Source organism: Diabrotica virgifera, chromosome 2 (assembly GCF_917563875.1).
Source record: "Diabrotica virgifera virgifera chromosome 2, PGI_DIABVI_V3a".
NCBI classification, from domain to species: Eukaryota; Metazoa; Arthropoda; class Insecta; order Coleoptera; family Chrysomelidae; genus Diabrotica; species Diabrotica virgifera.
Genome location: NC_065444.1, coordinates 212,770,342 through 212,784,897, shown reverse-complemented (window position 1 = coordinate 212,784,897; position 14,556 = coordinate 212,770,342). Strand labels below are relative to the sequence as shown.

General features: G+C 33.7%; 1 protein-coding gene across 1 annotated transcript in view; it reads right to left on the bottom strand.

Annotated features, from left to right (window-relative positions):
- LOC114332137 (facilitated trehalose transporter Tret1-like) overlaps positions 1–14,091 on the bottom strand; it is a 60,872-nt gene extending 46,781 nt beyond the window's left edge. Inside the window, exon 1 of the mRNA XM_028281873.2 lies at positions 13,680–14,091. The gene's annotated coding sequence lies outside the window, so the exon portion shown is untranslated. The remainder of the gene's footprint in view (positions 1–13,679) is intronic.
- Positions 14,092–14,556: the final 465 nt, after the last annotated feature.

Sequence of the window (14,556 nt, the reverse complement as noted above, 5' to 3'; positions counted from 1 at the left end):
ATACTGATTTGATCGCCGTGTGTGTTTCTAACGGTGTAATATAAACTTCTTTTTTTAATGCTTTTGACTGTCAATATTAAAGTAGTTTTGTAACGATGTATAATTTTTTTATAACTACACAAATTGTATACAGGGCAAGTCAAAATGTAAATACAAGATTTTCTTCATAATTTTAAATGGAACACCCTGTATTTTATATTATTATCGAAAAGGTCTATCACTATACTTACATATATTTGAAATATTCCCTATACCTAAAGTTATTAGTTTTCGAGATATTTTAGTTTTATTGTTGATAACAACGTGTATTACTTAGTTATTAATAACAATACTTTAATTTATTAAAATTTATTAAAAAAACTAAATTAAATAAAAAAAAGGTTCAACGTACTTCTCTTGTTATAAAAGGTGTTCTAAATGACCTCCCATAACGTCTACACAAGCCTGGAAACGAGTTTCGAAAGACCTAATGATGTTTGTAAGCATTTGTTGTGTGACACTTTGAAACGCGTATTGAATCCTTATTTTCATATCGTCAACTATTGTTGGAGGTGTCCTATACACTACGTCTTTAATATAACCCCAGAAAAAGAAGTCAACTTTGTTTAATTCTGTTGATCTGGGTGGCCAGTGAACTGGCCCATCTCTTCCTATCCATCTTTCAGGAAATAGTTCATCGAGTTCACCGTTGACAAGTGCGTTGTGGTAAGCAGGGGCTCCTTCGTGAAGGAACATATGTTGGCGAATGTTTACTGGTATATTTTCAAGTAGAATAGGTAAATGATTCACTAGAAAATTTAAATAAGTCTCACCATTTACCGATTCCTCAAAGAAAAAAGGAAATATAACGTAATTGCCTATGATTCCACCCCAAATATTTAAGGACCATCTCGTTTGACTATGTGTCTGAGCATAGTACGGATTGGTTGTGGAATAAAAATGAAAATTGTGTCTGTTTACACTACCGTTTATTTGGAATGTTGCCTCGTCTCAAAAAAAAAAGAACAAACTCAAAAAAATCTCTCTGTATCACTATTTGTTGTGACTATTGACAAAATTGTACTCTTCGTTCGAAATAATTTCCAACAAGTTCCTGATGTAATTGTATATGATATGGGTGCATGTTGTTTTTCTTGAATATGTTTTGGATAGATACATAACTAATATCTTGCTCTCTTGTAATATTTTGAATACTTGTATGAGGATTTTATGTAACAAGCAGTAAAACATTTAATTCATTTTCATCCGTAATAATGATTTTTGTTTTTTCCTATGCTTCATAAACAGAACCAGTACGATTAAACCTGTCTAATAAGTTATCAAATGCTCTCTTATTTGGTTGTTGACGCTATGGACACCGTTTCTTATAAATTCTTGTGGCAACTAATGAGTTTTTGAAACACTCTCCTAAAATCCATACCATGTCTGTCATTTCTTCACGACTAAAATTCATTGTTATACAGGTAACAATTATAACAATATGGCAAACAATTATAATCAATAACAAAAATAAAAACGTACAGATTATGAAAATATTACATCTGACAGTTCTTGTGTCAATTATTTCAAAGCCACCTTAAACAAGAACTTGCAGCAATTTATAGTTCCCATTTCTTCGCGGAAAATTAATTGATATCATTTTGTTAGTAAATATAAAATTGTCGTTATTGTATAGAATTTACCATAAACTTGGAGAAACAATGAAATGCAGTCTAATTTTAATTATCATTAACAAACTCATTGGAGGTTTCTAATATTAAGGGTAAATAAAACTAAAATATCTCGAAAACTAATAACTTTAGGTATAGCGAATATTTAAAAGATATGCAAGTATAATGAAAGAACTTTTCGATGGTAATATAAAATATAGGGTGTTCCATTTAAAAATATGAAGAAAATCTTTTATTTTCATTTTGACTTACCCTGTATACAATTTGTGTAGTGATAAAAAAATGTACGTTGTTGCAAAACTACTTTAATATTGACAGTCAACAGCAGTAAAAAAACAAGTTTATATTATACTGTTAGAATCATACAGAGCGATCAAATCAGTATTATTTTTTGATAAAAGTGCTCATAACTTTGAAACACTCAGTATAACCCTAGACAGGTGTTATATCTATTTATTTAAAAAAATGTAGAGAAACCAGATTTTAAATAAAATACAGGGTGCTCCATTTAAAAAAACATAACTTTGGTTTGGCACCGTGTTATGGAGGACCCAGTATATTTTTCACTAATTTTAAAATGTGTAGATTAAAGATGTCTATAACTCTTATTAACAACTTTTTTCATATATTTTATAATAACAGATATATTGGACTTTGTCACAGAAGTTGATCACCCTGTATTAAGTAAAAACTTTAGCCATTAAATGTGTACGCTTGTTCCATGCTTAGCTGTTTCTTTGGTATTGTTAAGTGGACTAAAACAAAAACGAATACCTATAATGAAATCTTCAATGAAAAGTAAGAACACTTCTCATAAATTCACAAAACACCGACCTGGTAGTGCACTGTAAATAACAACATTATCTCGGTAGCAAAGAGAAAGTGGACTCGTGGATATAGCTAATCAATAATTAGTAGAAAAAACAAAGCTGCTTATTTAACCTTCACATTATATGTGACTGATAAAAAACACGTTATAATGACGAGATAGGTACCCTGGTACGAACTGAATTAATTACATATTATACTGTAAAGTATTAATTTGGGATATTCTACTATTAAAATATTCTGGTAATACACACGTAAATGATAATAGTCCAAGTAATGAAGCTTAAAATAGGGTAAAACCTCGCAATTTGTACAGAATGGATCGATTTGCTTGAAAATTTGAGAATAAGCAGTGGATAGTCCAAGCATCAAAATTTATATGAGGCCGAAAGGCGCTTTTACCATGGGGGTGGTTGCCACCCCATATCGGGGTTGGAAATTTTTTGTTTTATTTTGACCGCAAAAGTTTGTAAAACTATCCATTCTAAGCAAAAAACGTTCTATAAATTTTTTTGATAAAATTAATAGTTTTCGATTTATTTGCTATCGAAAGTGTTAGTTTTATATCGAAAAAATCAATGTTTTTAATTAGTTTTCTGCTAATAACTCAAAAAGTTTTTGTTTTATCAAAACAACTTTGCTTAACAAAAATGTACCTTTTAAAAGAATAAACAAAACTGTTTTTTTAAATTTGCTTTAAGACCAATAGTAATCGAGCTATGCTTTATTATGTTAGCTCTTCTTCGTCAAATGCTAAATATTGTAGTATCAAAGTCAAAAGACGGGAAAACTATGCATTTTTCGATGAGAACTTGTTTAAACTAATTGAGGCGTTCTTTGCAAAAACCCCATTTGTCATTATTTCCAACATTGAGGATATTTAAAAAAAAAGTTATTTAATTGAATCGTATTAAGTTTACAGAAATTCTCAAATTAGTGATTTATTATTTTGATGATTACACACAGTTTACAATATAAATAACATTATTTTTTCCTTTGGTTTTTTTATGAAGGGCATTTATTCATTTGACATAAGGGTTTTTGCAGGAAATTTTCATTAATTTATAGGAAAAACGATATTTATAATAATAAACCAAAATAAAAAATAAACGAAAAATGGTGTTTACTTATAAAATCACACAACACAACTATTGGAAAGAACGTTAACCTGTAAAAAGCTACTGACAGCCAAGCGATAAAGTTTCCCGCAAAAACACCAATAGTCATTAACAACTGTGGTTTAGAAGGAAATTGCGCTTGACATAATATGGGGTTTATGCGGAATCGCCTATATTTTTGTCGCTTATATCTTGGACTACTGTGGTTTTAATGGAATTTTCTTACTCAAGGAACGTAGATAATTACCCCTTCAATCCATAGATGGCGCAAGTCCATTTCCGAAAAAACTGACATATGGGGTTTTTGCAAAGAACGCCTCAATTCAAAGTGTATAAAAATATCTATATCTGTCTCTAGCTTAAAAATTAAGTGACTTATAATAAAAAGAATGTGTGTCCCTATTTTTTTCAGAGAAAAAGTGATCGGAAACTTTCCCCTACTCACCACCCTAATTAAAATGAGTTATTGATCTTATTTGGTCTTCTTTATTTATGTATTATTAATAGGTAGTTATATAGGTTTGACCGGCTTAGAATGATTAGTTTTAAAAAAAATGGAGTTAAAAGCGAATAACAAATTTTTGTAGTTTGGTAAAAAATACCATTTTCTTCAGGATAGAAAGATTAACATCAGATATACGAAAAAATGTTTAAATATAAAATTGTAGCTTATTTAATTCCCATGAACTCGGTTTTCAAAAATTTTTTCTACGTCAATTTGAGTTGAACCAACTAATTGAAGTTGAAGTTTGAATTGTCAACGCTTATTGACAATTAAAACTTGTAATAACATGCAAAAACCACCTTTAAAAACCCTTTGAAAGTCACCTCTTTTTGCGATTGAGGATTTTAAAGGATCTAATATTAATATCCTTATAGACCTTGTAAAACCTACAAAATTCTTTTTCGCCAAACTTTCTTGGATAAAAAATAAAAAGTTACAGTTAAAAAATCATTATATGAAAAAAAAAAGGAGAAATCTAATTGGAAACATAATAATGTAAGTTTGCGGTGTTTTTAGCCATTGACCTTATTCATTCTTCTTTATTTGTGTATTATTAATAGATTCCAGAAGTTTGACTGGCTTAGAATGATCAGTTTTTGAAAAACTGGAGTTAAAAGCGAATAACGAATTTCTGTAGTTTGTTAAAAATGCCATTTTCTTCAGAATAGAAAGATTGATATCAGAGATACGAAAAAATTTTTTAATATGAAATTGTAGGTTATTTAATTCCCAAGAACTTGGTTCGAACAATTTTTTCTGCGGCAAAGATTGAATCAATCGTAAATGACATGAATTTTTTCGACATAAAACTAACACTTTCGATAGCGAATAAATTGAAAACTCTTAATTTTATCAAAAAAATATATAGAAGATTATTTGCTTAAAATTAATGTTTTTATCAACTTTTGCGGCCAAAATATAATAAAAAATTTCCACCACCGAGATGGGGTGGCAACCACCCCCATAGTAAAAGCGCCTTTCGGCATCATATAGATTTTGATCCTTGGACTATCCAATACTTATTCTCAAATTTTCAAGCAAATCGATCCATTCTGTAAAAATTGCGAGGTGAAAAGCTTCGGTTCTTGGACTAAAACACAAAAAGAGAGTGGCAATATTGCTAGCCCAAAAAGAAGAAAGATTCTAATAGAGTGGGAGTCGGAGTACTATAATTAGTAAATGTATATGCTCCTACAAATAAAAACGACGAAGATGAGAAAGAATAATTTTATGAACAACTAAAACAACGTATAACAAAATAAAAAATAATACTCGGATACTTTAATTTGAGATAGGCAACGATAATACAGGACCTCAACAAGTGCCGAGAAAGGAGGACATAGAAGGGGAGAGAAACGACAATGGAAATCGATTAATCGAAGCAACTCCGTTGCTCTAAAACAAGAAAATATAAGAAACAAATTCATGAAAAAATAGGTAATTAACATAAGTATAGAAAACACCCAGGTACCTACAGCGCCATTAGCGAATGTAAGAGCTTCATAAAATTATTTACCCACAACAATGAACAAAAAACTAAAAAGGGATAAAGTAAACTTCAAGACTTAGAGATGTCATGGAACCAGAACTAAAGGCAACTTTAAATTCTAAAAAAAAAAACATTTTTAAAAACTACAAAAGGTACCCAGTTACTTTTCCATTCACATTAGGGCTAAGGACGTATTTTCAGAAGAACGCTAAGACATACAGATTTAGTTGCGAAGTCAAGACTATGTCGGCAATACAAAATCGAATTATCAGTTGACATGAAGGAACCTGTTTCTTAAAATATAGGGTATCCTACCCGCTACTGAGGGTCAGGCTGTTTTAACCAAATATTTTTACTACTAGTATCAAGTATCTAACTTAAGATAATATATTTCCTACTAGCTCATGTCTTTACTTATATTCGGCTGCAGAAAATTTAGAATCTGCAGGTTTTACAACTGAGTAACTAAGGATCTTTAAAAATCAATTTTTATGATTTTTGGTTAAAATAGCCTGACCCACAGTAGCGAGTAAGATACCTTCTGTTTTAAGAAACAGGTTTCTTAATGTCAACCGATAATTCGATTTTGTATTGTCGACATATTCTTGACTTCGCAACTAAATCTATATGCCTTAGCGTTTTTCTGAAAATACGTCCTTAGCCCTAATGTGAATGGAAAAGTATCTGGGTAACTTTTGTAGTTTTTAAAAACATTTAGCTATCTCTTAATGGAATATTATTCCATTAAGAGGTAGCTAAAAAATTAGAACTGCTCCAAACCAGCTCTCTGCTTTATTATCAATATACCTTTGAGAGTATGCTTAAAACGCCTACACACATGTGACCTGTCCTCCTAACACGACAGAATCCCTTGACCATTCTTGTCATGGTCAGCTCTACACAAGTGCTTACCAAACTTATATTTTTTCTAAACATAATGCGTATAAGCCGTATTTTTTAATTTCAAACGTCATAATAATTGGGTGTACAGCAATAGCCACATTTTAAAATATACAGCTCCAAGTGCAACCCCCTCTGTGGCGCAGTGGTAAGAGCGCCTACCTTTGAAACGAAAGGTCGGGAGTTCGAATCCTACCAGGGGCAGGAATTTTTCATTTACTATAAATTAATAAATGAAAAATAGTTTCTGTCCTTGTGGGATCGGTACTCACCGGAGGGACCGCAGACGTTCGGAAACAATTAGCGTCTCTTTGCAAAGACAATGACGTCGACTTTGCAAAGTAACAAGACACTTACTCAACACACACACTACACATTACTCCCCTGACTTAGTGATAAGTTATACAATTACGTGGCTAAAGGTTCTAGTTCTAAACCAAAGCCAGAATCAGAGAGAAAAAAAAAGCTCCAAGTAGTTAATTCTCATGTCCGATACAATTTTGTACTGACTATAAATAATTAATAATTAAAAAATAACCTTTTTTAAGAATTTAAAATAAAATAGGAGCGGGCAGATATTATTTTAAATTTTTTGGACCATTTAAATTACCCCGCACAAACCTTATGGAAATTAGGTCCCAGTAGATTTAGTTCATACTTTCGGAAATTACTATTTGAAGCATCCTGATAAAAAGTTCTCATGAGCACATCTCGATCGTATGGAGGAGTTTCAAGATATAGAGGCACAACCTCGGAAAATTATAAGATTTACCGAGTATTCTAACTCCCTGAGTGACTGGTTATCTGGCAACATGTAGAAGTTTGGATTAAATAAAAGTACTAGTAGTCTAGGATTTTTTCCTAGCTATCCAGTGGCGAACTTTACTTTGACCTTGACCTTCAACGGACGCCATCTTCTAGAGTTTCGAGGATTTTCAGGATTAAACTGATATAAATAGATTACTCCTGGGTTTTTGGGATCGCTAAACACGAATATGCTATCAGAATTGACCTCCTGAGGACGTGGTGGCCATGGCGACTGCATAGGACGTCATCTTCTAGAGTTTCAATGGTCTTCGGCATTTAATTGATGCAAATGAATTACTGGAGGGTTTTTTGAGGTCGTTAAACAAGAATATGCCACCAGAGCCGACTCCCGGAGCACCTGGTTTCCAAGGTTAATGAAAGGGACTCGTGGAGTTTCGAGGGTCTTTGGTACTTTATTGATGCAAACGGATTACTCATAGGTTTTTGGAGTTGCTGAATTACTGTTGACATCGGAGTACCTGGTGCCTAAGGCACGTCATGCGTTATAGATTCGAGAGCTTTCTGTACTTAGTTACTTAGACTAAGTTAATGTAAAGTGATTACTTATAGGTTTTTTGGCTGCTGAACGTGAATACGCCATCAGATCCGACCCACGGAGCACCTGGTGTCTAAGGCAGGTCTTCTTCTGAAGTTTAGACAGGTTTCGGGATTAAATTGATGCAGCTGTGTATTACTCATGGGTTCTTGGGGCTGCTGAACACAAATACGCCATCAGAACAGACACCGGGGTACCTGGTGCCTAAGAAACGGCATTCTGGGGTTTCGAGAGTTTTCGTTACTAAATTGATGCAAGCGGATTAATCTTGTGATCTTGGGGTTGATGAACACCAATATGACTTAGATAAAAGACTCGGGAGTATCTAGTGACCACGATGAATAACACTATCAAAATAGAATATATTAAATCGATCTTAAAATAAATGAAGGAAAACTTTGTCAGATATAAATTGAGTTTATATTATTAAATAATTAAAACAATTGAATAGCACAACATAGTTATTTTAATAAAAATCTACAAATAGCAAAAACACTTTTCACCAATTTGTACGCTTTATTTGAACAGCAACTCAGAAAATCTCCGAGTATTCGGTGTGTACAAATCCGTTTGCATCAATTTCGTACCGAAAACTCTCGAAACTTCAGAAGATGACGTGCCTTAGGCGATAGATGCTCCGGTGTCTGTTCTGATATCGTATTCTTGTTCAGCAACTCCAAAAAGCCATGAGTAATCCATTCGTATCAATTTAATGCCGAAAATTCTCAAAACTCGAGAAGATGAATAACCTTAGGCACCAGGTGCTCCGTGGGTCGGATCTGATGGCGTAGTAGCGTTCAGCGACACCAAAAAGCCATGTGTAATCCGTTTTTATCAATTTATTGCCGAAAACCCTCAAAACTCCAGAAGATGAGTTGCCGTAGGCACAATGTGATTCGTGGGTCGGATCTGATCTGATCAGCAACCACAAAAACCTAAAAGTCATCCATTCGTCTCCTCCATTTGATTCCTCCGAAACTCCAGAAGATAACCTGTCTTAGGCACAGGTGCTCCTGTGGCTGTGCTGATCACGTATTCGTGTTCAGCAACCCCAAAAACCTGTAACTAATCCGTTTGCCTTAATGTAGTGCCGAAAACCCTCGAAACTCCAGGAGCCCCTTTCATTGACCTTGGAAACCAGGTGCTCAGTGAGTCGGTTCTGGTGGCATATTCGTGTTTAGCGACCTCAAAAAACCCTCCAGTAATTCATTTGCATCAATTTAATGCCGAAAACCATCGATACTCTAGAAGATGATGTCCCTTGCAGTGGCTTTGGCCACCACATTCTTCGGAGGTCAGTTTTGATGGCATTCGTGTTTAGCGATTCCAAAAACCCATGAGTAATTTGTTCATATCAATTTAATGCCGAAAACCCTCGAAACTCTAGAAGATGACGTCCGTTGAAGGTCAAGGTCAAAGTTAAGGTCGCCATTGGATAGCCAGGAAAAAATCTTAGACTACTAGTACTTTTCTTTGATCCAAACTTCTACATGTTGCCAGATAACCAGTAACTCAGGGAGTTCAAAATACCCGGTAATTCTTATAATTTTCCGAGTTTGTGCCTCTATATCTTGAAAATCCTCCATACGATCGAGTTGTGCCTATGAGAACTTTTCATCACAATGCTTCAAAGAGTATTTTCCCAAAGTATGAACTAAATCCATTGGGACCTAATTTCCATAAGGTTTGTGCGGGGTACTTTGTAATTTTTCTCATCGATTTCGAATTATAAATAATTTATAACTAAAAACTCGAAAAATTACGATTTTCAAGGCTCAAAAACACAAGTAAAAAATATTATTTTTGTAATCATCAAGTACCTAAATTCAAGTCCAAACCTTCTTGTATCAGGTCCCGATAAGAATTTTTACAATTTCTAAAATATATTTGTTTAATTGTTAATGAGGAAGGTTCGCTATAGAAAGACAGGGGATCGGGCAGCGTTAACAACTAAAAACAATGTTTTAACATAAAATAAGTCCAAAATACTTATGAAGAACTGATGAAATAAGGTTTGAACTTAAATTTAAGTATGTACTTTGTAATTTTAAAAATGATTTTTTTACCTATGGTTTTGAGCCTTGAAACTAGTCGTCTTATGTTCTTTTTCGGTTTTAAATCATTGTTTATAACTCGAAAACGATCAACTTAAATTACAAAATACCCATTTTTTTAATGATCCAAAAAATCTAAAATAATAATAGCACGTGCTGATTAATTTTTATTTATAAAAGTAAAAGTATTTCTTGCGCACAACGACATTGACATTCTTCTAATATCAGAATCCCACTTTAACAGTAGTTCTTACTTTAATATTAAAAATTATTTAATGTACCACACAATACATCCAGAAGCTGACAGGATAGCCAGAGGAGGAATGGCAGTGTTTATTAGACACCAAATTAAACACTATGAGTTACTTAAATTCATTAAAAACTTTCTACAGGCAACCAGTATCGTAATTGAAGATTGGCTAGGTCCATTAACAGTATCAGCGGCATACTTCCCACCAAATTACGCACCAAATAAACAAGAGATGGAAGAATACTTCTTGTCTTTAGGTCACAGGTTCCTAGGAGGAGGTGATTACAATGCGAAAAACATAGCATGGGGCTCAAGACTAACAGCGCCAGGTAGAGGTAGAGTACTATATAACATCATCAAAGAACTGCAATTGAGTTACCTACCCACATACACTCCAACGTACTGGCCTAAGGATCCAGCTAAAATACCAGACTTACTTGATTTCTTCATAGTTAAAGGCATAGGAGCTGGTTACCTAAATGTAGAATCAAATCTAGATCTTTATTCTGATCACACACCAATAATAGCACAAGTTAGTGCCACAATTATAGAAAAAGAACTTCCTGTAATGCTGTTCAACAAGAATACAAATTGGGAACAATATAGATACCAAATTAATGCAGAAATTGAGTTAAAAGTATCATTAAAAACAAAAACAAAAATTGAAACTGCAGTAAATCAATTAACAAACATCATCCACACTGCTGCGAAAAATGCAACACCAGAAATATCAAATCACAAAAAAAATCAACACTGCCCAGTAATGATAAAAAAGAAAATAGCTGAAAAAAGAAAACTCCGAAGGATTTGGCAGCATAATAGACACCCAACAAACAGGATAAATTATGACAAAGCTTCTAGAGAATTGAAAGAGCTTACTGAATACTGAATACTTAGAATACTGAATACTGAATACTTAGAAAATCTGACAAGTACAGAAGATACAGACTATTCGTTATGGAAAGCGGTTAAGAACTTAAAAATACAAAATGAGCAAATTCCTCCGATTCGTAAAAGAGACCGAACATGGGCACGCACTGACGAGGAAAAGCAAATACCTTCCGAGAATATCTGGAGGAAGTCTTTCAACCTCTTCCATCGCAAAATACGCCTGAAATAGAAGCTAAAATCAAAGAAAATCTTGAAGCTCAATATCAAATGTCCCAAATTCCAAAACTCTTCAAAAGTCAAAGAGGTACATGAGACAATCAGAAGAAACTTAAATCCAGATAAGGCTCCAGGGTTTGATCTGATCAAAGGCCGTCTTATTAAAGAACTCCCAAGAAAAAGGATTGTGCTAGTAACAACAATATTCAACGCGGTGCTACGATTAGGACACTTCCCTGCTCAATGGAAAGTTGCCGAGCTTATGGTAAACTCCTAGAAAAGCTACTCATAACCCGACTGACTCCCATAATAGAACAAAACCACCTGATTCTTGAACACCAATTCGGATTCAGAAAGTATCATAGCACAATTGAACAGATCCACAGAGTAGTGGACGAAATAAATGAAGCATTTGAGCAAAAAAGTTACTGCACGACTGCTTTCTTAGATGTGAGTCAAGCCTTTGATAAGGTTTGGCATGATGGACTACTATTTAAATTAAATAAATCACTCCCCCACACACTGTACATTATAATGGAATCCTACCTAAAAGAAAGATATTTTACTGTAAGGTACGGACAGTCAACATCAGAAATCATATTGATAAAGGCAGGGGTACAACAGGGCAGTGTTCTTGGTCCACTTCTCTATCTTATGTACACAGCTGATCTTCCAGTAAGCAACCAAACAATCACAGCTTCCTTTGCAGATGATAAAGCTATAATGGTCAAACACAAAAACCCAGTCATAGCCGCAAGAATTCTCCAGCAATATCTAGTGAAAATTCAGGACTGGACAAGAAACTGGAGAATCAAAGTCAATGAAGTAAAATCAGTGCAGGTTACATTTACCAAATGCAGAGGTACAGTGCCACCTGTTACACTGAATGGACAAGATCTGCCTCAATCTGACAGCGTTAAGTATTTAGGGATGCACTTGGATAAAGGACTGACCTGGAGAAATCACATTTTTAAAAAACGATAACAACTTGGCTTGAAACTCAGCAAATACTACTGGCTATTGGGAAGACAGTCAAAGCTTAGTTTAAAAAACAAATTATTGGTGTATAAAGTAGCCCTAAAACCAATATGCACATATGGTGTACAACTATGAGGTGCGGCTGCAAACTCAAACATAGAGATATTGGAACGCTTCCAGTCGAAGGTACTACGGACTACAGACCATAACAAATGCACCTTGGTTTATACCTAACAGAGAAATCAGAGACGATCTTCAAGTAGCCACAGTAAAGGAGACAGTGCGTGAATACAGCAGCCGCTATTTGGTAAAATTAGAAAACCACCCTAATAATCTTGCACTAAACCTGCTGGATAATAGTGAGCAGACTCGGAGACTGAGGAGGCACAAACCACTGGAGCTACCACATAGGTTCTAAGCAGCAGTGAAGTGAAGTGTCGTGCCGTGCAGTGCAGTGAACTACTTACCCTTTCAGGGCACAGTTCAATAATTTAAGAAGCTAGTGGATTCTTTTTTATCACTGAATAACAAATCCAAATTTATACTTACACCCCTTTGAACAAACAACTAACATGCTTATAATTTTTTTATTTATTGATTGCATGTAGTGAATAACCTATAATAAAAAAAAAATTATAAAAAAAGTTAATTATTAATTCGTAATTAATTACAGTCAGTACAAAATTATACCGGGCATCCCTTGTTTTTTTTTATAATTTTGAACATACTAAATTACATATGCCCGTTGACCTGATATCGTATCTTAGACTATATATTATGGAGAAAAAAACAATATGAAACAAAGGCAGACATACATGCATCTGTATTCTGGTATGTTAGGACTTACAACAAAAAAGCAATATCTGAAACGAGCACGATGTAGGATACTTGCTACTAAAAATGAAATAAGCATGCTAAGATAATTCACAGGAAAAAACATGTGCAAGATAGACAAGATAAATGATTGGTTGCAAGAAAGAAAGAAAAAATGGAATAGACATATTAGTAGAAGCAAATCAACGAGTTCGAAGAAGAATATGAAGCACATTGATAAAGAAAACAAAATATAATTTGATGAGAAGTGCGTGTACGATAGTCAACATAAATGAGTGACTGCAAGATAAAAAGAAAAACAGAAACATATGGTTTATTGTAACCGTTGACGTCAATTAGCTGAGATTAAGAATTTTGTGTATTACCTGTACAAATATTTCATACGACTTTTGTACCACTGTTGACGAGTGTTGACAGAATTTAATGATTTCATATAAAAATATGTTATGTAAATATTTTTATTCTGATGGCTTTAGAATACCATAAAGCAGAAGGTATTTAAGAACTTCTATATACTTTGTTATAGATAAAGATAATGTTAATACCCCCCACGACAAAAAATTAATATTATATGAAATCTTACCTTACTCTTGTATTTACTCTTAGGATTCTGGGTTTTCTATCAATGTGTGGTAGTTTTATTCTATTGTTCTAATGATTTTAATTGTTTCCGCTGCTAGAAGGAATTATTGATTATTGGATCTGCACAGGGCCGGCGATAACGGGCCTGCAAGGGATGCACTGCAGGCGGGCGCCCCTGTTTGGGGGGCGCCAAAATCGGCTTTTTTCTGCTGGTGTGACACAAAATATTAATTTAAAAGAAACTGAAGGGCGCCTATGCTAGTTTTGCAGGCGGACGCCTGATACCCTAGCGCCGGTACTGGATCTGCATTTATCCCTCATTTTTTAGGAACCTAACTATTATCTCAGCAAAAATATTATCAATTAACCGATTGAATGTTCTCTGTCTTAACCGTTGTGGCTACTTATGTTACTTTAGATTAAGAATACACATTGAAGAAGTATGAACAGCCTTCGTCTATATATCAAAATAATGAATATTAATGAGTGAATATGAATATAAAAAGTCAAACGTTATGTAATATTAATCACTACAATCAATTATGATTTAATCCCATATACAGTGAGCACGTAAAGGTTGGAATAAATTAATTTTCTCGAGAATGGACAATTTTGTAAAAAAACCAGAAACAGGTCAATTTTTATTTTTAAATTATGACTTTTTGACATATATATTATACTAGTGACGTCCATCTGGGCGTGATGACGTCATCGATAATTTTTTAAATGAAAACAGGGATCGTGTGCTAGCTCATTTGAAAGGTAATTCAATTCTCTATTCAGTAATATAAACATTAACATAATTATTTATACAGGGCGCCCAAACAAAAATTTTTTGAATTAAATTTATTGACATAACAAGAAGAATGTGTATAATT